Raw genomic sequence first — 27,428 nt, 5'->3', positions numbered from 1 at the left:
AGAGGTGATATTGAAAATCAAAGAGCTTATTATTTGTCCCAAGCCGTGAGTGTTATAATGACATCATGACATGTCATCAGATGAGACCAAAATTGAGCTTTCTAGTATGAACTCAAACTGCTGTTTGGACATGACAATTACACAAAACACACCACCTAGACAAAAAAGGAGTGTCTATAGAAGAATAACTTAAAGGTAATGAAGTTAGCCAGTCTCCAGACCCCAACGCGATAGAAAATGTGTGGTGGATCTCAGTCTTCAGGATCAAGAGGTAGTCAAGAATTTTAAAGGACTTTTAAAGTTTCCGTAGAGGAGTGGGCTAAAATCCTTCCTAAGGTGTTTACAAACTTGATTACTACAACAAATGTCAATGGCACTGAATTCTGTGGTTAATAGTAAACCCCTCCCCACCCCATCAACATTTGCTAGATATGTTATAGAGAATAAGTAACACATTTATTTTACAAAGACGACCTTGGAGTTCTTTTTTAGAAAACTGATTTAAAATTTACAATTGGAAAAATGTATTTTAAACACAGTTAAATGACCAACTGCTTCAGTTTGCATAATAACATGTTTTTATTCATTTAGAAAGAACAGACAGAGTGGCGTACCCCTTCCAAAGCCTCTTTAACTCCTTGTCACCCATGCAGCCTGAAGCCTGGAATGCATGGGGCTCTGTGCTCTGAAATATAACAGCTTGTAATACATGATGTGGGAGGCTCCGTCCCCCCTTTCCCACAAAGCCCCTGCCCATATCATGAACAAGAGGCTTTGCTCCACCTCTATGCATTAAAGATGGGACTAACTATCCCTACAGATGTGGGGATAGGTCTTGAGGGTTTATGTTTTAATCTGGAAGCCCACTTTAATATTAATGGGATTGCACTATTCTCTTTAACATACCTAGCAAATTTGGTGATGACAGCACATATGGGGGCTTCACTATTAATGACAGAAGTCGCCACCATTTACGTCACTGTATAAAGAACATAATTTAGTTGAAATTAGATGGCAATTTAATGGAAAAAAAATACAGCAAAATCAGTCTGATTCACAGAGAGATAGAACTTTTAAATATTACTTGGTTATCTATGTTTGCCAACAAGGGTTATGTTTTCCTTGGGGATCAATCACTTATTTCACTTAATTTCACTTAATGACATGCAAACCAATTTATAACTTTTATGTACTGTGTTTTTTTCTGGATTTTTGGTTGATATTCTGTCATTCTAAAATATATCTACCATAAAAATTACAAACTTACAAATTTAGCAGGGTATCAAATAACCATTTCCCATGCGGTATATATATTAAACAAACATTTATGGTTCCTTATTAAAAAAAAAATGTTCAAAATTGCAATTCTTATTTTATTAATATTTTTGAGAGCTTTAATGCAGTCTTAAATTACTTTACTGGATTGATTTTCACTACACTATTTTATATTCATATTATTTTCTGCATTATATGATGTTTTATAACATTATTTAACATATACCATATTTTTCGGAATATAAGACGCTCTGGCATATAAGACGCCCCAGGTTTAGAGGGCAAAAATCAGGGGGGAAAAAAAGAACTAAACCTAGGTGCGTCTAAAGTGCAGGGGTGTCTTATGGACCTTTTACCCCCTAAAATTGTCTCTGAACTACTCTATCTACACTACACTGTCCAGCTATACTACAGTAATCCCTGTTGCCCCTACCAATTACACTACATGCTACACTACACTACACTTAAACCTGCTGCCCTACCAACTAAGCTATACAGCAATACACTACACTACACTTACACTACACTTCACTAAACTATACCAAACTACAATTAGCTGAACTACACTTTACTGCCATTAACTACACTACACTGCACTGCAGTACACTTTCATAGTATACCTGCTCCTGCCACCGCAATCCTCTCCCCCTGGCTCCAGGTCCTGCAGCCTCCGTGATCCTTTCTGATCTCCTCCTGACAGCTCGCTGGGACACCCCCTGTTGCAGTGGTAGGCAGGGCAACTGGCCCCCTACCATCATGCAGAACCGCTGGGTCCTACATGCCGCTGCCTCCATACATGCTGATCCTAGCAGGACACGTGTGCCGAGGGTCACACATGACTTCATGGAAGACCTGGCAGTTCTGCACAATGGTAGGTTGCTGGTGTCCCTGCCTAGCACTGCAAAAGAAGAGGAGCACAATGGCGGGGGGAGAGGATTGCAGAGGCTGCAGGCAGAGGCGTAGCTAGGGTTTTCAGCGCCCGGGGACAAAGACTATTAATGCGCCCCCCCAAAGTCAAGGTTGCGCGCCGTGCCAAAAAGGGGCGTGATCACATAATAAATGTGGGCGTGGTTATGGGTGGAGCCAACTGTATATGGAGGTTAGCAGGCTCACGCTCACCCACCCTCCCTCAGTATGTACCTTCCAGCATGTTCCAAGACAAATTCAGCAATCATGAGCCCCCCCCATCAAGACAAATTCAGCAATCATGAGGCCCCCAACATAATCAACTCAGCAATCATGAGGCCCCCAACAAGACAAATTTAGCAATCATGAGGCCCCCAACAAGACAAATTCAGCAATCATGAGGCCCCCAACAAGACAAATTCAGCGATCTTGAGGCCCCCAACAAATCATGAGGCCCCCAACAAGACAAATTCAGTAACCATGAGGCCCCCAACAAGACAAATTCAGCAGTCATGAGTCACATAAATAGACAGCATTTCACATAAATAGGTAGAATGCCCTCTTAATATGGTAGACACCTCTCACCTGGCAGCAGTTCTCCAAAATACACTCAATCTGACGTGGTTCACCAAAAATAGGTAGCCCCAGGTCTATAGTTGTCCCCAGAATAGGTGGCCAGCAGTATAGATGTCCCCAGAATAGGTGGCCAGCGGTATAGATGTCCCCAGAACATGTAGCCAGGGGTAGAGATGTCCACAGAACAGGTAGCCAGGGGTATATGTGTAATCCAATGTGTAGCCAGGGGTATATGTGCCCAGTATATGTAGGCAGGGGTATATATGCCCAGTATATGTAGCCAGGGGTATATATGCCCAGTATATGTAGCCAGGGGTATATATGCCCAGTATATGTAGCCAGGGGTATATATGCCCAGTATATGTAGCCAGGGGGTATATATGCCCAGTATATGTAGCCAGGGGGTATATATGCCCAGTCCATGTAGCCAGGGGGTATATATGCCCAGTATATGTAGCCAGGGGTATATATGCCCAGTATATGTAGCCAGGGGTATATATGCCCAGTATATGTAGCCAGGGGTATATATGCCCAGTATACGGACGATGCCCAGTATATGGACGGACGATGCGAAGGAGCAACTCCAGGCCTGCTTCGACAGCACCAACTGGTCAGTCCTGGAAGCTCCCTGCCTGGAGGAATGGTCAGAGAATGTCACCTCCTACATTAGATTCTGCGAGGAGACATGCATCCCAGCGACAACAATAAAGGTCTTTCCGAACAACAAGCCCTGGTTCAACGGAAGTCTACGCAGGCTCCGGAGGCAAAAGGAGGAAGCCCACAAATCTGGATCACTGGAGAGTTTTAGGGAAGCCAGGAACACCTTGAAGAGAGAGCTGAAGGTGGCAAAGAGAGACTACTCCAACAAGCTGAGTCGCAACCTCCAGTCCAACAATGTCCGGGAGGTCTGGAAAGGCCTAAGGGCAGCCACCAACTTCAAGCCTCCTTCTCAACACATACTTCCGAGTACTGCATTAGCGGAGGATCTCAACAAATTCTATTGCAGGTTCGAGGCCCATCCCACCCACCCGGTGGACCAAACGACCACATCCTCACCAGTGCATCCACCCCCCTCCTCTCCTCCACACGCCGGTCATACTCCCTCAACACAGCTAACAGTCCAGGAGATCGATGTGTTGCGGCACCTCCGGAAGCTAAACACTAGGAAGGCCTCAGGCCCAGATGGCATATCCCCATCCTGTCTAAAAACATGTGCGGGACAGCTAGCCCCGGTCCTCACTTCCATCTTCAACAGATCCCTGGAGCTGGGCAAAGTTCCCTCCTGCTTCAAAAAAGCCGACATCATCCCGGTCGCCAAGAAGCCAGGAGTCACGGACCTGAACAACTTCAGACCCGTCGCCCTAACCCCGATAATCATGAAGACCTTCGAGAGACTGGTCCTCTCCTACCTGAAGCTTCACACTGCCACCCTGTTGGACCCTCTACAATTTGCATACAGGGCAAACCGGTCTGTAGAAGACGCCATTAACATCTGCCTTGCACATATCACTGAGCACTTAGATAAACCAAAGACCTACGCAAGGATCCTCCTACTGGACTTCAGTTCTGCGTTCAATACCATCTGCCCAAACATTCTGTATGACGACCTGGAACGGCTCGGTGTTGACCCAAACCTTTGCACCTGGATCAAGGACTTCCTTACGAACAGGACACAGCTAGTGAGACTCGGAGGCTGCTCCTCCAGTGTAAGAACCACAAACACAGGCGCCCCGCAAGGATGCGTACTGTCTCCGATGCTCTTCTCCCTGTATACAAACAGCTGCACCTCCTCCACGGATACCGTCAAGGTCATTAAGTTTGCAGATGACACCACCATCGTAGGACTCATGGGTGATAAAGCGGAGCTGGAATATCACAGCGAGATCGAGCGGATTCTCAGATGGTGCTCAGATAACAAACTCGTACTAAATACAGCAAAAACGGTGGAACTGATAGTGAACTTCAGAAGGAACGCCCCACCACCCAGCCCGGTCATCATTGATGGCACCGAAGTCACCAGGGTACATAGTGCGCGGTTCCTAGGCACCACCATCACGGAGAACTTGAGATGGGACGAAAATACCTCTACTACCCAAAAGAAGGCCCAGCAGAGACTGTTCTTCCTGAGGCAACTAAGGAAGTTTGGCATGCCCAGGGAGCTACTGACCAGTTTTTATACGGCGACCATCGAATCTGTCCTTTGCTCCTCCATCATCGTCTGGTACTCGGGAGCAAATGCAAAGGATAGGCTCAAACTCCAGAGAGTCATCAATGTGGCTGAGAAGATCATTGGGTCGCCCCTGCCACCCCTGGACCTTCTCCACACATCCAGAATGAGGTCCAGGGCAAATAGAATCACACTCGATCCCTCCCACCCTGGCAATCACTTCTTCAGTCCCCTTCGCTCGGGACGTCGCTATAGGTCCATATACACCAAAACCACCAGGCGTAGGAACACATTCTTCCCTCAAGCTATCACTCTCCTCAACTCAGACCCTCTCCCCAATGCCATCTCCTAATCCCCTTCTGCACTCGGGGCACTGGAGGACGTATGCGCGCCCATAGGCTGACACTCATGTCCATCTCTGCCAAATAGAGAGGCAACCGCTCTATGTATCATTGCTATGTTGAAATGCTTCTTTTTTTAATGCTTCTTTTTAATTGTACTATGTGAAATTGTTGCTTGCACTGTTTGCACCTGCCAATATGCCTTGTCCACAAATAATTCCGGGGGCGGCGCCTGTCGCACTTGGCAAATAAAGTGATTCTGATTCTGATTCTGATATGTAGCCAGGGGTATATATGCCCAGTATATGTAGCCAGGGGGTATATATGCCCAGTCCATGTAGCCAGGGGGTATATATGCCCAGTATATGTAGCCAGGGGTATATATGCCCAGTATATGTAGCCAGGGGTATATATGCCCAGTATATGTAGCCAGGGGTATATATGCCCAGTATATGTAGCCAGGGGTATATATGCCCAGTATATGTAGCCAGGGGTATATATGCCCAGTATATGTAGCCAGGGGTATATATGCCCAGTATATGTAGCCAGGGGGTATATATGCCCAGTCCATGTAGCCAGGGGGTATATATGCCCAGTATATGTAGCCAGGGGTATATATGCCCAGTATGTGTAGCAAGGGGTATATATGCCCAGAGTAGGTAGCCAGGTGTCCCCCTCCCTGGCTCCCCAGCAGGAGGGGAGCAGCGAAGAGAAGAGGGAGAGCTGCTCTCCCTCCCTCGCTGTCCCCTCCATTAATGTCCGGGTGCTGGCAGCGGCGGGCGGAACTTACCTCCGTCTCGTCGCAGCGCGGATGGATCTGCCGCTACTCTGGTCTAGTCCAGACCAGAGTAGCGGCTGCGGGACCCGAACTTCCGGCCGGCGCTGGAGCGAGACGGAGGTAAGTCCCGCCCGCTGCACCAGACACCCGGACAATAATGGAGGGGACAGCGAGGAAGGGAGGGAGAGCCCTAAGGTGAGAGAAGGGGGGAGATGGCCCCCTTCTCCACCGTCCGCATAGCTCTCCCTCTTCTCTGCGCTGCTCCCCTCCGCAGAGAGAAGAAAAAAAAATCAGCTCAGCTGGGCACCCTTAGGGACCCGGCGCCCGGGGGCACTTGACCTACCCCGACCCCCCCTAGCTCCGCGCCTGGCTGCAGGACCTGGAGCCAGGGGGAGAGGATCGCGGAGGCAGGAGCAGGTATAGTATACCAGTAGCTTCCCTGCGCATTCTGCATAGCAAAATTCCTTATCTTTGGAATATAAGATGCTCCCACTTCTCTACCTAGGTTTTGGGGGAGAAAAAAATGTGTCTTATAATCTGAAAAATAAGGTACTTATTAATTCATTCTATATATATTTTTTGTACACTGTCATATTAATATCAGTATAAGGAGCATGAGCCAGTTTCCATTTCATTGTCATGTCTGTTAGTACAATGCCCCATTCCTAATAAAAAAAAAGGAAGATTGACATAAAAACACATTACACAGTCTTTCACTCTGATTAAAAGGAAATAAAAGACATAACCTGATGCAAGGAAAAAGTATTCTCTATGCCCACTGCCACAACCAGCTTCATAATTGCTAAGCCATCAATGTCCACTGAAAAGACATGAATAAATGTTCTGTTGCTGAGATAAAGTCTCCTTTATGGGAATGAGAAAATTGTACTAAATTGGATAATTTTCTTTTGTATGAGATATTTTATAGTCAGTGAATGAACAATTAGCTTTGAGATCATTAGGAAAAGTTAATGTCCACATGATTAATAGGATATATATCTTTAAATTACAGGTCAGAGTAAATGCATTAACTTCTCCTAGTTTTCTTGCCTCCTTTGTTATCAAAACCATAATTATATTCTGTGCTATTTTCTAACTCCAATTGAAGTTAGGATTGTATGCTTAAATGGTTTTCCTTTCAGTTGGACAAATAATAACTAGAGTTTTTTTGTGCTTCCAGTAATGCCTGCCAATCAAGTTGTACTATAAAGGATTCTAATGAGAAAAGAGGTGATAATTAGCATGTGAATACACTGACTATATGTATACTTTAGGTACTGAGAAACATGTGAAGTGATTTTACAGGCTATTCAAATCTTTCCAAAACTTATTAGCCAGTAAAACTCCATCTTAACAGTATTATCAACCACCCTCAGTGTTTATCATCCACTAACTTGACTTGTGGAGCACACTATGGATCCCTTCATGGACTCCTTAATTTACAGACACACCTCCCTGTGTGATATGTAATGAATACGTTTTGAAGCAGGATTATATCATTTATTGGCTAACTTAAAAGAATAAGCTTACTCTTATTCTTTTAAGTTAGCCATTAAATGGTATTATCCCGATTCAAAACCTCTTGCTTTTACTGATGGCTAACACGGTACAATACCCTATTGCTACTACATGTAATCAATGTCATTGAGGGTAATATAGAGGGATGAACCCTGTAACACACAGGCTGTCAGATGCTTTTGCTTCACTCTAGGCACTGTAACAATCTGCTAGTGTGTGAGCACTAGCAGACAGACAAATATCAGACGTTCCCAAACGGGAAATGTCTACAGACAGTGTCAGTAGAAGGCAGCACTAACACTGAGTACAGATAATGAGAATGGTCAGACAAATCAGGTCGGTAACAGATCAGATTGGTAAGGTACAAAATCAACAGGCAAATTCAATGTGGTAAATCAGGCAGAGGTCGGCAACAGATCAGATTGGCAAAGGTACAGAGTCAGCAGGCAAAATCTAAGTGAGTTATCAGGCAGAAGTCGGCAACAGATCAGATTGGCAGAGGTACAAAATTGGTAGGCAAAAAGTAGTCAGAAAAAGAGGCAGAAGTCAAACACAGTAATCAATATATAATAAGCTGAGCTAGTATGGAATCCCCGGGGTCCTGCCAGTTCAAGCCACACACGGAACTGACTAAGGTCTAAAGCCTTCACTGCGAAGTGTTAGCTAGAGCAGACAGTGAGCAAGTGTCAGAACAGAGCTTAAATAGCCCGGGTAAGCAGGAGAACACGCCCCCAAGCCGCTTGGCCAATCAGGAACCGGAGGTGGAGTCATGCGTGTCAGCTGACAGGTGATCAGCTGACATGCTTCCTTAGAGCATAAGAGGAGCGATGCTGACAGCCCATGCGTCCACCCTCTTTTACAGTCTGAGTATCATGCGGCCGGATCTCCGCATGAACGCTGCTAACACCATCCCTGTCAATGCGGCCAACCACATCAGAAGTCCCAGATGCACTGCCAGCAGAGGCAGCAGCAGAACCTGACCTGGTAAGAGCAGGAATACTGACAGGCACCAGTGCAGAGGGTACATCCAATTGCTAAATACAGTAGCTTAAAAAAGTGCAGGAACCTGAAACCACCCATTATTGCTGTATCTATACCAATGTTTTCACTACTCGACTTGAGTAAAACGCTAATTTATTTTTTTTGTATGGAGCTTTTCTAAATTCATCTCAATCAACTTTTTGAAGCTTGTTTGCAAATTAATTTGGGGCACGATTGTAAATATCCACAATGCTGAAATGGGTTTTAAGACCATTAGCAAGAATTGTGGTTGGAAGGTGACAATTGTTGGTGCAACTTTTCAGAAATGGAAGAAACATAAAATGGCCATCATCTGCCTTCGGTCTGGAGCTCCATGCAAGATCTTGCCTTATGGGTTGTGGATGATGATGAGAGTGGTGAGGGATCAGCCCACAACTACATGGGAGGAGCTTGTTAATGATCTAAAGACAGTTGGGGCCACAGTCACCAAAAACACCATTATATAGTAGATTAAAATCTATGTAAGGCCTTGAAAGTTTTGCCAGTGGTCAGATTATACCAAAGTAGAGCTCCTTGGAATTAACTTGAACAGCCATGTTTGAAGGAAATACTGAGTATATCTCAAAGAACACCATCCCCACAGTCAGCATAGAAGTGGAAACATTTTGCTTTGCAGTTGTTTTTGTTCTAAGGGTACAGGACAGCTGCAGGATACTGCATTGAGGGGCCAATGGACCTTACATTTGTGGATGAAAACCTCCATCCAATAGGCAGAACAGTGAAGATTGGTCATGGGTAAGTCTTCTAGCATGATGATGACCCAAAACACATGGCCAAGGAAACAAAAGAGAAGCTCAATAAGAAGCAAATAACGGTCCTGGATGAGTGACCTAGCCAGTCTCCAGACTTTAATCCAATAGAAAATCTGTGGAGGAAACCTCAGCCTCAAAACCTTACTGACTTGGAGACACTCTGCAAAAAGGAGTGGGCCAAAATTCCTCCTGAGATAGGTGCAGACCTGGTGGTTAATTGCAACAAAAAAAAATGGCTGACCTCTGTGATTTCCTACAAGGGTTTTACCACCAAGTACTAAGTCATAATTTTATATAGGATCAAATACATATTTCATACATTACAATGCACAGCAAACTCTATCTTTGGGGCACTGGGTTTCTGATGGTTCTTTTGTTGTTACTCTGTCTTTCACATCTACAATAAACCTACCATTATATTTATAGATTGGTACTTTCTTGATCAGAGGGCAAACAAGCAAAATCAGATCAAATACTTATTTCCCTAACTATAGTTCACATAAGGGGGGGGGGGAGCAAAATGTCACTACAGGTCAGACACTTTCATTACATTGGAAGTCCTTGATGTCTGAAGGACAACCAATAAAAAACACAACCATTTGCTTGCAAAAATCAAACATGCAAAGTAAATACATATTATCCATTTTAAAGCTCAGCTCCAGACACATTTTTTATTTTAGTTTTGGATACATAGTAAAATGTTAGAACAGATCAGATTTTATTGTTTTATTTCTCTCTCTCTATGGATTTGGAAGGATGTTCCTCTCATTCTATCCTTAGAAGGAGTGGTGTAACTCTCTCTTATAGGAACAAAGATAGCAGTGTGGGGCTTGCAAATGAAGCAAAACTATGCAAAACATCTAGCAAGTGCCATTTACATATCTAAGATCTGTCATATGGCAAAAAAACAGCTAGAAGGAAAGACTTTGTAGTGGGAAAACTGTAAATCCCAACTCTCTCTAACTGATTGGCTGCAGGGAGCAGCATCGGAGGTGTGGTCAATGCTATACTTGAATCTGGGAAGGTTTTAGGAGAAGAGAACATTTTTCATTTTTTTCACAATAACATGTTTTTAAAGTGGTTGATTTCAGATTCAGAATAACTATCTTCAAATCAAAACTTTATTTTGTTAGTCTAGCCACATTTCCTGCTCTATTAAAACAAAAAAAAGGTTTTAGCTGGCGTTGAGTTTTAAACTATGGAGCTTTATATGTAAAGGTTTGTTAATATTATACATTAAACAATAAATATATAACTATATAACATTTTTATTACTATTACTGATTTATATAGCACCAACATCTCTGGAAGAAATTCATTTTACAGAGTAAAACCATTTAAAAAATCTTAGACGTGGGCATTATAAATATTATTTCGTATTTATATAGTGCTAGTAGAACATGGACATTGGTAGAGGAATGTTAAGAATAGTCAGGTTAGAGAGACCTTTGTAGATGAGAGTTAAAGAGAAACTCCGACCAATAATTTAACTTTATCCCAATCAGTAGCTGATACCCCCTTTTACATGACAAATCTATTGCATTTCATAAACAGACCATCAGGGGGCACTGTATGACTGATATTGGGGTGAAACCCCTCCCACAAGAAGCTCTGAGTACCGCGGTACTCTGGGCAAACTGCCACAATGTAACAATGTTCACAGACAGGAAATAGCTGTTTACAGCTGTCTGTAACAGCCAGAACAGCTAGAAACAGCTACATAACCTGCCCACAGTAACAATGTCACTACGTAATACAAAAGTTTGCTTTCCTAAAACAGAAAGAATTTGTGATAATTCAAGTTGGAGTGAGCGTGAGATGTCTCCCAGAGCAACACTGCTGAATATATGCAAATTAACCATTGTACCCTTAGAAGCTAAACACACCTCCAGAACCACTGGAATGCAATGATGAATCAGCTTGTTAATTTGCACAGAGCCATAATAATCCAACATGCATACAGACTGTTTCGGATTGTTTGATCCTCATCAGTGCATGGCATGGATTAATTCGGTTCTATGGAGTAGGGCTTGTGAATCCGAGAGGCACAGACTAACCAGCAAGTTCATGGTGACCCAGAACTCATTGGAGTGTGTAAGGGACTACAATGATCCTAAAAGCCCCCTTACTAAGATGTTAACAAAAACAAAAGTTTGCTTTCCTAAAACAGAAAAAAATTGCGATAATTCAGGTTGGAGTGAGCTTGAGATGTCTCCCAGAGCAACACTGCTGAATATATGCAAATTAGCCATTGTACCCTTAGAAGCTAAAGGGTACAATGGTTAATTTGCATATATTCAGCAGTGTTGCTCTGGGAGACATCTCAAGCTCACTCCAACCTGAATTATTGCAAATTCTTTCTGTTTTAGGAAAGCAAGCTTTTGTTCTTCTTAACATCTTAGTAAGGGTTTTTTTAGGACCATTGTAGTCCCTTACACACCCCAATGAGTTCTGGGTCACCATGACCTTGCTGGTTAGTCTGTGCCTCTCGGATTCACAAGCCCTACTCCTTAGAGCCAAATTAGTCCATGCCATGCACTGATGAGGATCAAACAATACGAAACAGTCTGTATGCATGTTGGATTATTATGGCTCTGTACAAATTAACAAGCTGACACATCATTGCAGTCCAGCAGTTCTGGAGGTGTGTTTAGCTTCTAAGGGTACAATGGTTAATTTGCATATGTTCAGCAGTGTTGCTCTGGGAGACATCTCAAGCTCACTCCAACCTGAATTATCACAAATTCTTTCTGTTTTAGGAAAGCAAACTTTTGTTTTTCTTAACATCTTAGTAAGGGGGCTTTTAGGACCATTGTAGTCCCTTACACACTCCAATGAGTTCTGGGTCACCATGAGCTTGCTGGTTAGTCTGCACCATGTAATACATGTCAGAATGTGAATCTGGGAGAGGAAAGATTTTACAATGAGCAAACACTGACTAAATAATTTATACATAATTATTGTAAAAATGAAGCACTTTTTTTTATTACATTATTTTCACTGGAATTCATCTTTAAAGGTTTGAACAGAGTCCTGTGTTTGATGTGCAAACAGTTGAGGGACTTAAAGAGAAGATCAGCATCTTAGGAGTGAGAAAAGAGTTTTATACGCTGATAAGTTGTGTTGCTATTTAAATTCCAAATGTGAATTCAACACAAACTTCTCCAAATGCAAATTAATTTCTGTTAAAACTCAATATCAGTTATTTTTCCTAGAAAAAGATTCTGGAACTAGGGCACTAATGCATACAAGGAGAAAAGTCAATGTTCGTTTTCCTGCAGTCAGAGGCGTAGCTAGGATTTTCAGCGCCCGGGGACAAAGACTATTAATGCGCCCCCCCAAAGTCAAGCGCGCCAAAAAGGGGCGTGGTCACATAATAAATGTGGGCGTGGTTATGGGTGGAGCCAAATGTATATGGAGGTTAGCAGGCTCACGCTCACCCACCCTCCCTCAGTATGTACCTTCCAGCATGTTCCAAGACAAATTCAGCAATCATGAGCCAACCCCCCCCATCAAGACAAATTCAGCAATCATGAGGCCCCCAACATAACCAACTCAGCAATCATGAGGCCCCCAACAAGACAAATTTAGCAATCATGAGGCCCCCAACAAGACACATTCAGCGATCTTGAGGCCCCCAACAAATCATGAGGCCCCCAACAAGACAAATTCAGTAACCATGAGGCCCCCAAAAAGACAAATTCAGCAGTCATGAGTCACATAAATAGACAGCATTTCACATAAATAGGTAGAATGCCCCCTTAATATGGTAGACACCTCTCACCTGGCAGCAGTTCTCCAAAATACACTCAATCTGACGTGGTTCCCCCAAAATAGGTAGCCCCAGGTCTATAGTTGTCCCCAGAATAGGTGGCCAGCAGTATAGATGTCCCCAGAATAGGTGGCCAGCGGTATAGATGTCCCCAGAACAGGTAGCCAGGGGTAGAGATGTCCACAGAACAGTTAGCCAGGGGTATATGTGCCCAGTAGATGTAGCCAGGGGTATATGTGCCCAGTATATGTAGGCAGAGGTATGTGTGCCCAGTATATGTAGCCAGAGGTATATGTGCCCAGTATATGTAGCCAGTGGTATATATGCCCAGTATATGTAGCCAGGAGAATAATATGTGCCCAGTATATATAGTCAGGCGTATATGTGCCCAGTATATGTAGCCAGGGGTATATATGCCCAGTATATGTAGCCAGGGGGTATATATGCCCAGTCCACGTAGCCAGGGGGTATATATGCCCAGTATATGTAGCCAGGGGTATATATGCCCAATATATGTAGGCAGGGGGTATATATGCCCAGTATATATAGGCAGGGGTATATATGCCCAGTATATGAAGCCAGGGGTATATATGCCAAGTATATGTAGCCAGGGGGTATATATGCCCAGTATATGTAGCCAGGGGTATATATGCCCAGTATATGTAGCCAGGGGGTATATATGCCCAGTCCACGTAGCCAGGGGGTATATATGCCCAGTATATGTAGCCAGGGGTATATATGCCCAGTATATGTAGCCAGGGGTATATATGCCCAGTATATGTAGCCAGGGGTATATATGCCCAGTATAAGTAGCCAGGGGGTATATATGCCCAGTATATGTAGCCAGGGGTATATATGCCCAGTATATGTAGCCAGGGGGTATATATGCTCAGTCCACGTTGCCAGGGGGTATATATGCCCAGTATATGTAGCCAGGGGTATATATGCCCAGTATATGTAGCCAGGGGTATATATGCCCAGTATATGTAGCCAGGGGGTATATATGCCCAGTCCACGTAGCCAGGGGGTATATATGCCCAGTATATGTAGCCAGGGGTATATATGCCCAGTATATGTAGCCAGGGGTATATATGCCCAGTATATGTAGGCAGGGGTATATGTGCCCAGAGTAGGTAGCCAGGGGTATATGTGCCCAGAGTAGGTAGCCAGGGGTATATGTGCCCAGAGTAGGTAGCCAGGGGTATATGTGCCCAGAGTAGGTAGCCAGGGGTATATGTGCCCAGAGTAGGTAGCCAGGGGTATATGTGCCCAGAGTAGGTAGCCAGGGGTATATGTGCCCAGAGTAGGTAGCCAGGGGTATAGGTGCCCAGAGTAGGTAGCCAGGGGTATAGGTGCCCAGGGTAGGTAGCCAGGGGTATATGCCCAGTATATGTAGTTAGGGGTATATGTGCCAAATATATGTAGGCAGGGGTATATGTGCCCAGAGTAGGTAGCCAGGGGTATATGTGCCCAGAGTAGGTAGCCAGGGGTATATGCCCAGTATATGTAGTTAGGGGTATATGTGCCCATTATATGTAGGCAGGGGTATATGTGCCCAGAGTAGGTAGCCAGGGTTATATGTGGCCAGAGTAGGTAGCCAGGGGTATATGCCCAGTATATGTAGTTAGGGGTATATGTGCCCAATATATGTAGGCAGGGGTATATGTGCCCAGAGTAGGTAGCCAGGGGCATATGTGCCCAGAGTAGGTCGCCAGGGGTATATGTGCCCAGAGTAGGTAGCCAGTAGCCAGGGGTATATGTGCCCAGAGTAGGTAGCCAGAGGTATAGGTGCCCAGAGTAGGTAGCCAGGTGTCCCCCTCCCCAGCAGGAGGGGAGCAGCGCAGAGAAGAGCTGCTCTCTCTCCCTCGCTGTCCCCTCCAATGTCTGTCTGGTGGCTCGCAGCGGCGGGCGGAACTTACCTCCGTCTCGTCGCAGCGCCGGATGGATCTGCCGCTACTCTGGTCTGGTCCAGACCAGAGCAGTGGCTGCGCACCCGAACTTCCGGCCGGTGTTCCGACGCGGCGCTGGAGCGTGACGGAGGTGAGTTCCGCCCGCCGCTGCCAGCCACCGGACAGACATTGGAGGGGACAGCGAGGGAGAGAGAGAGAACCTAAGGTGAGGGAAGGAGGGGGGAGATGGCCCCCCTTCCCCACCGTCCGCACAGCTCTCTCTCTTCTCTGCGCTGCTCCCCTCAGCCCCGTAACAAAAAAAAAAACCCTAAGCTCAGCTGGGCGCCCTTGGGGACCCGGCGCCCCGGGGCACTTGTCCTACCCTGACCCCCCCTAGCTCCGCGCCTGCCTGCAGTAACACACTTCTTCCACTTCTCCAGGGGCCTGCAAGTACCAGTACAGTTGACTGTAAAAAAAAAAAAAATTCCAGTGTTTTTTAAACACTACAAGTCACAGCTAGTTGGTTGATGATGGATAGACAGTATCATCCTGCAAATTTGACCTCTGTCAACTGGAAAAAAAAGAACTTCTCATTGATCATCCAGCCTTTTGGTAGCTTTAAACCCAGCCAGGTGATGAAAAAGAAAAAACCCACAGCACTTCTGATAATGTGGGTATTGCAATCTACTTTTCTCCTTACTATTAAAGTGGACCAAAACTCAGAACTTTCTCTCTGCTCTAAAAGATAAGCAACAGCATAGTAACTTTTAAAGAAAAAAAATCTTTGTTACAGCTGATACAAATCCTGCAATAAATCTGCAGTGTGTCTACTTCCTGCTTTTATGGAAGCAGACATAGGGTTAACATTCTGTGTTTACAAATTAGCTGCTTTCCCGAGGACTGCCAAGATTCCTGAGCTTACAAAACTGTGAGAACACATTACACTTGTGATTAGTGACAGATGAGGGGGGAATTAGACTGAGTAAACTATAAATACCTACAAGGTGCATTTTTCTCTGTTTTCTCACTCTGTCCTGTGCAAGAGTTCAGGCCCACGCTAATGCTAGGTACACACGATACAATTTTTGGATAGATTTACAGTCAGAACGATTATTTAGAACAGGTCCGAACTGATTTCCAAATCAGATCGGACCTGCTGGAAATAGTCTTTCTGACAAATCGTGTCTCCCTAACTTAAGAGTAAGAGCCCATAAAAGCACAATTATTCCACTATCTGCCATACAATATGTTACTATCTGAACATTAAAAACAGGTTAGTATCAATTAGTCAGTATAAATCACTGACTTTCAAGAACTGTAAAAGATCCACTGACTGAGGGAATGCTCTTTTTTTCAGCTACGCATTTAGCAAAATGACCTCTAGGATAGTACAGTTGTTCATGAAATGATTTTCCAGGAAATTTTAATGCAAATGTACTTTGTCTTTATCGGACTTTCTTGTTGCCAGGGAATTTGCTTGAAATAAGTGCTTTAGCAGTGATGTGAAGAAAGTGGTCCACTTAATTTCCCTTAAAAATGTAAATTGCCTGGCTGCCATGCTGTTCATTTGGGTTCAGCAGACTCTAAATCACGCACAGCAGAACATATACAGCCAGTGGTGTCGGAACACCTGCCTTGCATGCTCATTCTGGGTAGTTAAGCAATTTGCTAAGTATTAGAGGAGAAGATGCATTCATAGCCAGACGAATAGCTTCTTAAAGGAAGTAAGCAATGACACCTTCCTCCCAATTCATGTTTTCTTGAAATAGCTATACAACATTAATAACAATGATTTATTTGCTTTAAAATAAAAACATAATGCAAAGCATTATATAATCAATTAAGAAAAAATGTAAGCTGAACAATCACAGAAAAAAGGCATGGGGTATCCACATAGCTTATAATGACCAAAACCACTGGGATATTATAAGTAGCTTAAAGAAACTATAATGCCCTCTTACTAAAAAGCTATGCTAAATATGGATTTGGCGTTTAAAATAAACAATATTTACACGTATTTAGTCCCTTTAAGCCTCTCCTAATATCCTAGGTGGTCTGGGTCACCTTGAGCTATCTGGGTACTCCATAATACTTGGTCCAACTCCTATTTCATAGGGTCATAAACAGTGGTGGGCAGGAAAATCCTAAGAAAAAAATGCAGAGACACCAGGAGCCCGGATGGTGCAGTACGTTCAAGAGTTGGTGGGATGTTTAAGAAAAGTAGATCGGTACTCACAGAGGTGGGTTGCAAGATCAGCATCCATCAATTGTGTCTGAGGAGGATACCACCTCCAAACGGGTAGAGGTCGCCGCCTGTGTGGGTCGCACTCTGCAAAAGGGACCTGGATCTGAGGGGCCCAGGAAGGACTCCCCTCTGAGAGGGGTGTGATAGTAACAACATTACGATGGAGAGATGCCCAAGAGTATAAAAAAGCTGAACATAAAAACAACTTGAGGTGGCTTACCATTGACAAGAATTCACTTACGGTACAGTAAGAAATATAATTTATTGAGCACAAGGCTTGTGCTAAATAAATTATTTTTTTTACTGTACCGTAAGTGAATTCTTGTCTGAGGTAAGCCACCTCAAGTTGATTTTATATTCAGCTTTTTAATACTCTTGGACGCCTCTCCACCGTGTGTTGTTCATAGAGTCATGTTAATTTATGCTTTGCACTAATGTGGAGCAAGAATTCCTAAACAGCTGCATGCATATTGGATTAGTATGGCTCTGTAAATTTAAAGGGCCATAGAAATACTTTACACTTCAGTGGATTTGGAGGTACTGTATGTCTGGCTTATTGGAACTTAAAAGGATGATTTGCATACTTAGCAGTGATACTTTGTCATAGATCTTTTTTCTCACACAAAGATGAATAATTGCAAATTCCCTCTGATTTTTGTTTTAAGAAAGTACATTTAGATTAAGAGAAGAAAAGACACAGGAAGCCGAAGAGAACCCTGCCCATGAAGCTTACAATCTAAGAAATGAAAGAACATGTAAAACAATAAATAAACTGGAAACCAAAGACTAGAGATGTTGGGAAGCTGTTAATGAATGACCAGGACTAGGAAAAGCCATGCACCTGAAATATGTAGTTTGCTTCTCACCGCAGACCCACATCCACAGAAGTTAATAAAAGTGCCCAAAATACAGCCTAACCAAGAACAAAATGAACTATCTGGTTGAATAGAGAAATGAAATAAACAGTCACAGAAGCTACTATAAATAGCTTTGTTATACTTGCTAAAATTAACATGCTGACACATCATTTCATTCCAGCAGTTTTGGAGGTGTGTTTAGCTTCTAAGGGCAACAATGGTTAATTTGCATATATTCAGCAGTGATGCACTGGGAGACATCTCAAGCTCACTCCACCCTGAATTATCGCAAATTCTTTCTGTTTTAAGAAAGCAAACTTTTGTTTTCCTTAGTATTTTAGTAAGGGGGCTTTAAGAACCATTGTAGCCCCTCACACACTCCAATGAGTTCTGGTTCACCATGAGCTTGCTGGTTAGTCTGTTGCTAAAATCTCACATACTATAAAAAGAGGAAAGTCCTGAGTTTCTGTTATGACAACATTGCCTTATCTATGTGGTAACAGTATTAGGAAGCTCCTGAGACAATGCTGCTGAGACTCTCTCTATTTTTTTTACTAATCTATATAATGTATAATGTAGATTATAATTATAAACACATGTGCTGAGTGGCTAGTGCATGTGGCCATTGAGTCTGCTGTATATGGTTAGTCAGTTGTATAGGGTAAATCTGCTGTGAAGAGTAAGTTTGCTGTGTAGGGTAAGTCTACTGTGTGTGTGCTGTTTGCAGCGATGCTGCTGTAAAATGTGTTCAGTAATACAGTAATTTTGTAAGGTTAGTCATATACAGATCAACTTTTGTGAGATCAACAGTCTCCGTCTTGAAAGTCAATTACTTTGGACTGATGAAAGTCAAAAGGAATCAATCCCAGTACCTTACATGGGAATCAATGTACATTTGATTCTTCAGTGACCAATGAACACAACAGCATATATGTGCATGCTTTCAAAGCCAGTCAAACACAAATCAGCTGCGAGAATTCAGAAACCCATGAGATACTTGTAGGAAATTTACTTACCTGACCAAACAATTTGTTTGTTGATCTGTGTTTAAATGAATTTGGAAGCATGTACACATATTCTGTAGGGATTTTACAGTCACCACAGAATTGATCACACATTGTGCTGTAGGAATGCTATCAATTCCTTTTATGATCAACTTGAAAGAATCAAATTGGTTGCTACTGACACCTTGTGTGTGGTTAGCCTAACTTATGTACGCTATTTCTGTGTAGATGCACATTCCCTCTCATGATGGCATCCACACTGCTGCACAGTAAGCACCAGACATATTGATGAAGCTGTATTTTATGCTTTGGATAACCTATATTTTTTACAGATGTGAATAAGACATTGCTAAGTGCCTCATATTTATGACTTATATGTGGCACAATTATGGTGTTCATGCTGGTTATTGGCTATAAAACATTTATTGCTTTACTGAAATACTGTACCTTCATCCCATTACAAAACCCTAACCCCAATAGCTGTTGATTGTCCTCTCATATAATGCCTTATCCTAAGCACCCTATTTAATATGTAGCCCCATCTATGTCTAACTTCCTCCTTTTATAAATGTTCCTCTTGAATTTCCTAACTCTAACCTCTTTACTTAGTGTTATTTGCCCCTTCCAAATGCCTGCACTTATTCTTTTTTGGGGGGAAATCGATTTTGAATACTTCAAAGAAAAAACATATTTTTTTAAGTCAGCAAAATAACATTCTGCAGCAAAACTCAGAATGTCCACCCTCCAGGGCCTCTTTTACCTCTTAGTCACCCATGCAGGCTGGGATCGCCAGAATGTGGATCCTGGACTGCACTGGGCTCTGCACCCTGAGCTAGACCATCCCACATGGTTCATGGTCTCTCTTCATAGTTCTAGTCCAACCCATGGAAAAAAGGACTCTTATCCAACTCCGGTGCCCAGGGATTCATTGTGGCATCTGGGAGTCCCCTTTAACCACTTCAGCCTACAGCTTCGAAAATCTTATGCATCCGAGCAATGTTCACCTCCCATTCATTCGCTAATAACTTTATCGCTACTTATCAAAATTAATTGATCTATATCTCGTTTTTTCCGCCACTAATTAGGCTTTCTTTAGGTAGTACATTTTGCTAAGAGCCACTTTACTGTAAATACATTTTAACAGGAAGATTAAGATAGAAATGGAAAAAAAATCATTATTTCTCAGTTTTTGGCCATTATAGTTTAAAATTAATACATGCTACAGTAATTAAAACCCATGCATTTTATGTGCCCATTTGTCCTGCTTATTACACCATTTAAATTACGTCCCTATCACAATTTATGGCGCCGATATTTTATTTAGAAATAAAGGTGCATTTTTTCAATTTGCGTCCATCACTATTTACAAGCTTATAATTTCAAAAAATTTAATAAGATACTCTCTTGACATGTATATTTAAAAAGTTCAGACCCTTAGGTAACTATTTATGTAGTTGTTTTTTTTTATTGTAATTTTTTTTATTTTTTTTTTAATACAAAAATGTATTTGGGTAATTTTAGTTTTGGAGGTAAATAGCCAATTTTAGATGTAATATAATGTATTTTTTTATTCAATACAGATATGTGGGTGCAGTTTACTATTTGGCCACAAGATGACCACATTCAAAAAATTCCTGGATGCGAACGATGTCGCATCTAGGAACTAAAATGAAGAGAAGAAGTTTCCTGGGGGCAGAAATACCACGCTCTCTGATGAGAAAGCATCGGTATTTCTGCCGGGGACTTAGATCGGTGAATGGGAATTATATTCCCATTCACTGATCGGGGGGCAGCGGGAGGCAGCGGGAGCGCGCGCGGGCGCACGCCCGATCGCGCGCACCACACGGCTGCAGCACCGCTGCCTATCTGGACGGATATATGCGTCCAGATATGGCGAAGTGGTTAAGAAGAGGACCCCCAGATACCCACCCCCTCCCTGGGGTGAAATAGTTATAGGGGTACCAACGTACCATTTACCCATTTCCACAAGTATTAAAATGTTATAAAAACGCAACTCATGAAAAGTTCTTTTCATGTTCTTAACCATAAATACTTACCTTTCATTGATATCACAACACTATCTTTGGAAATGATCCAGTGACATATCCTTTCAATACCTTTTGAGCAACGTAGACTGCCGCATGCATAGATCCCTGCCCCAATCACAGACGAACAGTGTCACACACCTCAATCCCATTCCCAGCCCTGGACTTGCTATACTAAGTATAACAAGCCCCAGAGCCATGGCATTTTGAATGCTGCTTCAGAATGTGCAGTGTCTTTGCCATTAACTGCTAAAGTTAGCAGCAGCCATTGACTTCAATGTAAATGCAAAAATGTGTGGTAAAAATGAATGGCGAACAGTCATTATTCACCAGAACACAAACACAATAGTGGCATACAATCAATGAAATACATGTATTGCCTTTTTAAAGCTAATCAGGGTAGTTCTTCATCAAAAGAGCAATTGGGAAAGGGAATGGAAAGAATGTGCATTTCTCAGTTATTCGATCATTTTATGCATTTGGAATTATTCATGAACTGCTTCAATTCTGGTTATTTATTTAAATGAATTATTATTACAATTTTCAGACAGGCGCCAGATAATAGTAGCATATCTGATTCGCTTTCACTGTTCTAATCCTTAGTGATGTATGTCTTTTGCAGATGTTTACAACTTTCTTCCTAAAACACTTTCCCCAGAAAGTACTTTAACTTTAATTGCCAGCAACTCAGTATCAAGGAGCTGCATAGAACAGTAAGATACAAAGAGAAAAATATAATATGATTGCACTCAGCAGAGATCAAATGGAACACAATGCACAAGTAAAAGAATATGTCAAGGATAATTAACAAGAAATATAAGGGCTAATCTCTAAACGTAGCCAGGAAAATCTGAATTTCACAGGTCAGCTTGTAAAGACAAATGACTAAATTCACAGTTATCTTTTCCTCTACTTGAAATTACAGAGACTAAAAGGTCAGCATAGATTGAACTACCATCACATATACTATCTTCAAGGTGTATGTATATTTCCCTGTGTTGATGTGTTTTCACCCTTACTGTGAAGACCCCCTTTCTAAATAAGTTGTAAAATCTTGTTTTCTGCATGCACAGTTCATTGTCTTTTGTCCTTTATTCAGAGCTAGGCATAAAAAGCTCATTGGTGAAGATTTTTTTTTAATAGATTCTTTATTTGTATAAATATTTTCCCTTATAAACCAGTTAACAATAAATAAGTGTAGAATACAGTGTGTGTACATACATAGGTATCATATCAGGGATATTCCATCCACCTCATTCTTCCCTCTTGTCTATACCTTTATTTATATAAAAAAGATTTTTTTTAATATTCTTGGATGTATTAACACAAGTTAATGTCAGCCCTATATCATCTCTTTTTCTATCCAAACAAGTCCAAGTTGTCTAACCTTACTTGGTAAGTGAGAACTTTCATCCCTTTGATTAATTTAGCTTCCCAGTTGTGTACTTATTCTATAGTGTCCTTGGACCACAAACATGGACGACAATCAGGTTTTACAGCATCTATGCTTATTAACTACAGAGAACAAAAATGAAGGCATTTGTTTAGACCATGTTTTCACTAATGTGTGGAGGATTTTGAAGGAATTAACCAAAAATATTTCTGACAATTTAGTTGAAATTGAACGTCTATAAAGACAGTTAAGACCCCTGTAAAAGTTCACAAATTGCCCCTTGCCTGGGCTGGAAGGTGAAATTGTGCATTCTGGCTCTCAGGTCTAACAATTACAAGGCGGGTGTTGTTGCTTTATATAAAAGCATCTGTAAAAAAAAAACAATCTAGCATGGGTTAATAGACATTTTGACAATGCATTACTGGGCACACTAATAAGGTAAAGCACATCTATATGAATCTGCTCCCTTGAAAATTGCTCTGCATCACCTGTGTGATTCAGAACTCTGGTAGTTTAGCCAATCATCAGTGCCTAGTGCCTAGAATTTTTCATGCTTCTCTACTATACATAGTGACATGAAAATGAAGGTCAAAAGTGGTACGCCATGCTGTATAGTAGTGCGGGTCTGCCTACTTATTCTGCACTTCAATGCATTTGTAAAGCCTCTGTTACTTAAAAAGGTTGTGTGGTACGGATAATTACTAGAACATTAGTAGCAAAGACAAAGTTCTCATATTTTTATTTTCATATATATATATATATATATATATATTTTATAACATTGTGTCCAGGGGTCGAGTCCTGCGTGGACGCGGGTGAACGGCGTGCACCCACTTTTTCTTCAGAGTGAACGCCGTTCACCTTGGCTTGTGTGGAGGGACAGAGCAGAGAAGGCGAGCTATGGGGACAGTGGGGATGGGCGGACATCTCCCCCCCCCCATCCCTCACCTTTGTGCTCCCCTTCCTGCCTCTCCCCTCCAGCGTTGTTAAGTGTCGGGCCCGGCGGCGAAAGTGGGCAGAGACTTTCCGCCCTCTTCCAGCCGCAAGGGACGCTCCGCTCTGTGTGCGGCTAGAAGACCAGACTAGCCGCACACAGAGCGGAGCGTCCCTTGCGGCTGGAACGAGGTAGGTCTCCTCCCACTTTTGCCGCTGGGCCTGACACTTAACAACGCTGGAGGGGAGAGGCAGGAAGGGGAGCACGAAGGTGAGGGATGGGGAGGAGATGTCCACCCATCCCCACTGTACCCATAGCTCGCCTTCTCTGCTCTGCTCCCTCCGGGTGGGGGCACACCTGGCTACCTGGGCACATATATTCCCCTGCCTACATATACTGGGGACATATACCCCTGGCTACCTGGGCACATATACCCCTGCCTACATATACTGGGGACATATACACCTGCCTACATATACTGGGGACATATACCCCTGCCTAAATATGCTGGGGACATATACACCTGCCTACATATACTGGGGACATATACCCCTGCCTACATATACTGGGGACATATACCCCTGGCTACCTGGGCACATATACCCCTGCCTACATATACTGGGGACATATGCACCTGCCTACATATACTGGGGACATATACCCCTGCCTACATATACTGGGGACATATACACCTGCCTACATATACTGGGGATATATACCCCTGCCTACATATACTGGGGACATATACCCCTGGCTACCTGGGCACATATACCCCTGCCTACATATACTGGGGACATATACACCTGCCTACATATACTGGGGACATATACCCCTGCCTACATATACACCTGCCTACATATACTGGGGACATATACCCCTGCCTACATATACTGGGGACATATACCCCTGCCTACATATACTGGGGACATATACCCCTGCCTACAAATACTGGGGAGATATACACCTGCCTACATATACTGGGGACATATACCCCTGCCTACATATACTGGGGACATATACACCTGCCTACATATACTGGGGACATATACCCCTGCCTACATATACTGGGCATATATACCCCTGGCTACATATACTGGGCACATATACCCCTGCCTACATATACTGGGCACATATACCCCTGGCTACATATACTGGGCATATATACCCCTGGCAACATATACGGGGCATATATACCCCTGGCTACATGTACTGGGCATATATACCCCTGGCGACATATACTGGGCACATATACCCCTGCCTACATATACTGGGCATATATACCCCTGGCTACATATACTGGGCACATATACCCCTGGCTATATAAACTGGGCACGTATACCCCTGACTACATATACTGGGGACATATCCCACTGGCTACATATACTGGGCACATATACCCCTGGCTACATATACTAGGCAACTATACCTCTGGCTACATATACTGGGAACTACTATACTCATGGCTACTTATACTGGGGACACCTATAGACCTGGCTACCTGGGGGTACCTATTTTGGGGGAACTGCTGTCAGATTATCTGCATTTTTGTGGAACCGCTGTTATGTATTTTGGGGAACAGCTGCCAAATCCTGTGTATGTTAGGGGAATGGCTGCTGCCAGATTACGTGTATTTTGGGGAACTGCTGCCAGATTGTGTATGTTTGGGGGACCACTACTGCCAGATTATATGTCCTTTGGGTGTTACGTGTATTTTGGGTGATCCGCTGCCAGGTTTCGAGTATTTTGGGGAACTGCTTCCAAATTATGTGTAAGTTGGTGGAACTGCTGCTGCCACATTGTCTATTTTGGGGGAACCACTTCCATATTATCTGTATTTTGGAGGAACTTCTACCAGATTATGTGTCTTTTTGGTGAAATGCTGTAAGATTACATCTATTTTTGGGGGATACACTACGACAGAGCTCAAACTTCCTCGGCAGACCTTTTACATCACTGCTAAGGTAATGTATATTTGGCCCCACCCATGACCACGCCCACGGTGTGCTTGACCACGCCCATTTTTGGTGCGCCGCGCTACGCGCGGCACAGGAGTTCTCCGAGTAAGTCCACTCACTTCTTTTCCCAGGACTAGACCCCTGATTGTGTCATTCTCTAATATTTGCAGTTTACACACTGCTCAGCATTCTAAATGGTTCTACAGAGCAGCCTACTGAACTTTTGAACCCCTTCTATGCAGAGAAAAAGAAATTACAATGACTGACAGTTGAGATAACAAGCTTCAGAAGACAGAGCTCTCTGTGACTTTGAAAGTTTGAGTTCAATGGCTCTTTTGCATAGATAACTGGAGTTTCTTAACTCTTCCCGTACTGGAAACAATATTAGACTTATGTCTCTGCTCCTAATGTTTTATTTCTTAGCTGTACTACACATACAAATCATTATATCATATTTTTTTTTGTTGCTTCAGCGTCTCTTTAAAGGGATACTGAAGGGGGGTCAGGGGAAAATGAGTTGAACTTACCCGGGGCTTCTAACGGTCCCCCGCAGACATCCTGTGTTGGCGCAGCCACTCACCGATGCTCCGGCCCCGCCTCCAGTTCACTTCTGGAATTTCAGACTTTAAAGTCTGAAAACCACTGCGCCTGCGTTGCCGTGTCCTCGATCTCGCTGATGTCATCAAGAGCGCACAGCGCAGGCCCAGTATGGTCTGTGTCTGCGCAGTACACTCCTGGTGACATCAGCGGGAGCGAGGACACCGGCGTGCAGGCGCAGTGGTTTTCTGTCTTTAAAGTCAGAAATTCCAGAAGTGAACGGGAGGCGGGGCCAGAGCATTGGGGAGTGGCTGCGCGGGCACAGGATGTCTGCGGGGGACCATTAGAAGCCCCGGGTAAGTTCAACTCATTTTCCCCCGACCCCCTACAGTATCCCTTTAAGGCCTATATATAAAAATAACTTTACAAATTGAAACAGCACCCCAGCACTTTACATGCCAGAACAGTCTCAGTATTTAAGAATATTTTGCTGATCAGGAATCATGAACTGAAAAGGAAATCTTTGTAGCAAAATACATTTCTCACAAAAATTGGCTATTCCCTGATTGTAACAACCTATTTGAAAATCCAATCACATTACATGAATTTGCTTGAAGAGAAATCTACTTGTTAAACATGTCCATAAAAAACAAATGTGTGATGCTTTTTGTATGTTATTTTGTATGTATGTATGTATGTATGTATGTGTGTATGTATGTTTTGTATGTTATTAAAAAGAATTCCTCAATATCAGTTTGCAGCAAGCCGGCTAAGAATCTTCTAGTTAGCAAGCTCACTTTGGATTTACTTGTAGTTATAGCAATGGCACTCTTTTCATACAACACCTTATCCATGTAAGCTCGCCCCTTTTTGTTTGAGATATAAGTTGCACATCCCCATTCCTCATTTTCAATGCCTGCCCTTTACTAATCAACTGACTGGCAGGAAACATTGACACTTCTATCTATTCAAATATTGTGAAATGACTGTGTTATATGAGCAAAGAAAATGTAAACAAGCAATTAGGAATAGAAATGTTTTCCATTCATGGGCATTAAAACAGTCACACATGCACCCCAAGCAATCAGGAAAGGGCTCCCTGCAGCCCTTTATTACCTTCATGAACAAGCCTGGGGCCCCTTGCAGCACCCTCTGCCACGCATAGTAGCCAGTGAATTAAAGGAACACTGTCAAACCAAGTGTTCTAAAATGACAATGTACAGATAATGTCTAAGTAGCCATTTAAACATTCCCTACTTCCCACTCATTTTAACTATCAGAGGCAAAAGCTTTAATTCATTGTGTGTATGATTTAGCTCTATTGGAAGAAATCATTCACAAAAAGGGTGTCTGCTTTAACGCACAGCCAGTGTTTTTTTTTTTTTTTTTTTTTGCATGTCATGCTACAGAGTATTTTTCTCTGAAAGCAAAAAAAGTAAGAAA

The 27,428-nt window shown here is 42.9% G+C and overlaps 1 protein-coding gene and 1 long non-coding RNA gene across 10 annotated transcripts in view; one reads left to right on the top strand and one right to left on the bottom strand.

Annotated features, from left to right (window-relative positions):
* LOC137529146 (uncharacterized) overlaps positions 1-17,995 on the top strand; it is a 204,838-nt gene extending 186,843 nt beyond the window's left edge. The window contains exon 3 of the long non-coding RNA XR_011023592.1: positions 17,926-17,995. This is a non-coding gene — a long non-coding RNA (uncharacterized lncRNA). The remainder of the gene's footprint in view (positions 1-17,925) is intronic.
* TENM1 (teneurin transmembrane protein 1) overlaps positions 1-27,428 on the bottom strand; it is a 1,180,670-nt gene that overhangs the window by 572,601 nt on the left and 580,641 nt on the right. The window lies entirely within an intron of this gene.

This window comes from Hyperolius riggenbachi, chromosome 8 (genome assembly GCF_040937935.1).
Source record: "Hyperolius riggenbachi isolate aHypRig1 chromosome 8, aHypRig1.pri, whole genome shotgun sequence".
Taxonomy (NCBI): domain Eukaryota; kingdom Metazoa; phylum Chordata; class Amphibia; order Anura; family Hyperoliidae; genus Hyperolius; species Hyperolius riggenbachi.
This window is presented reverse-complemented; position numbering and strand designations above follow the sequence as displayed.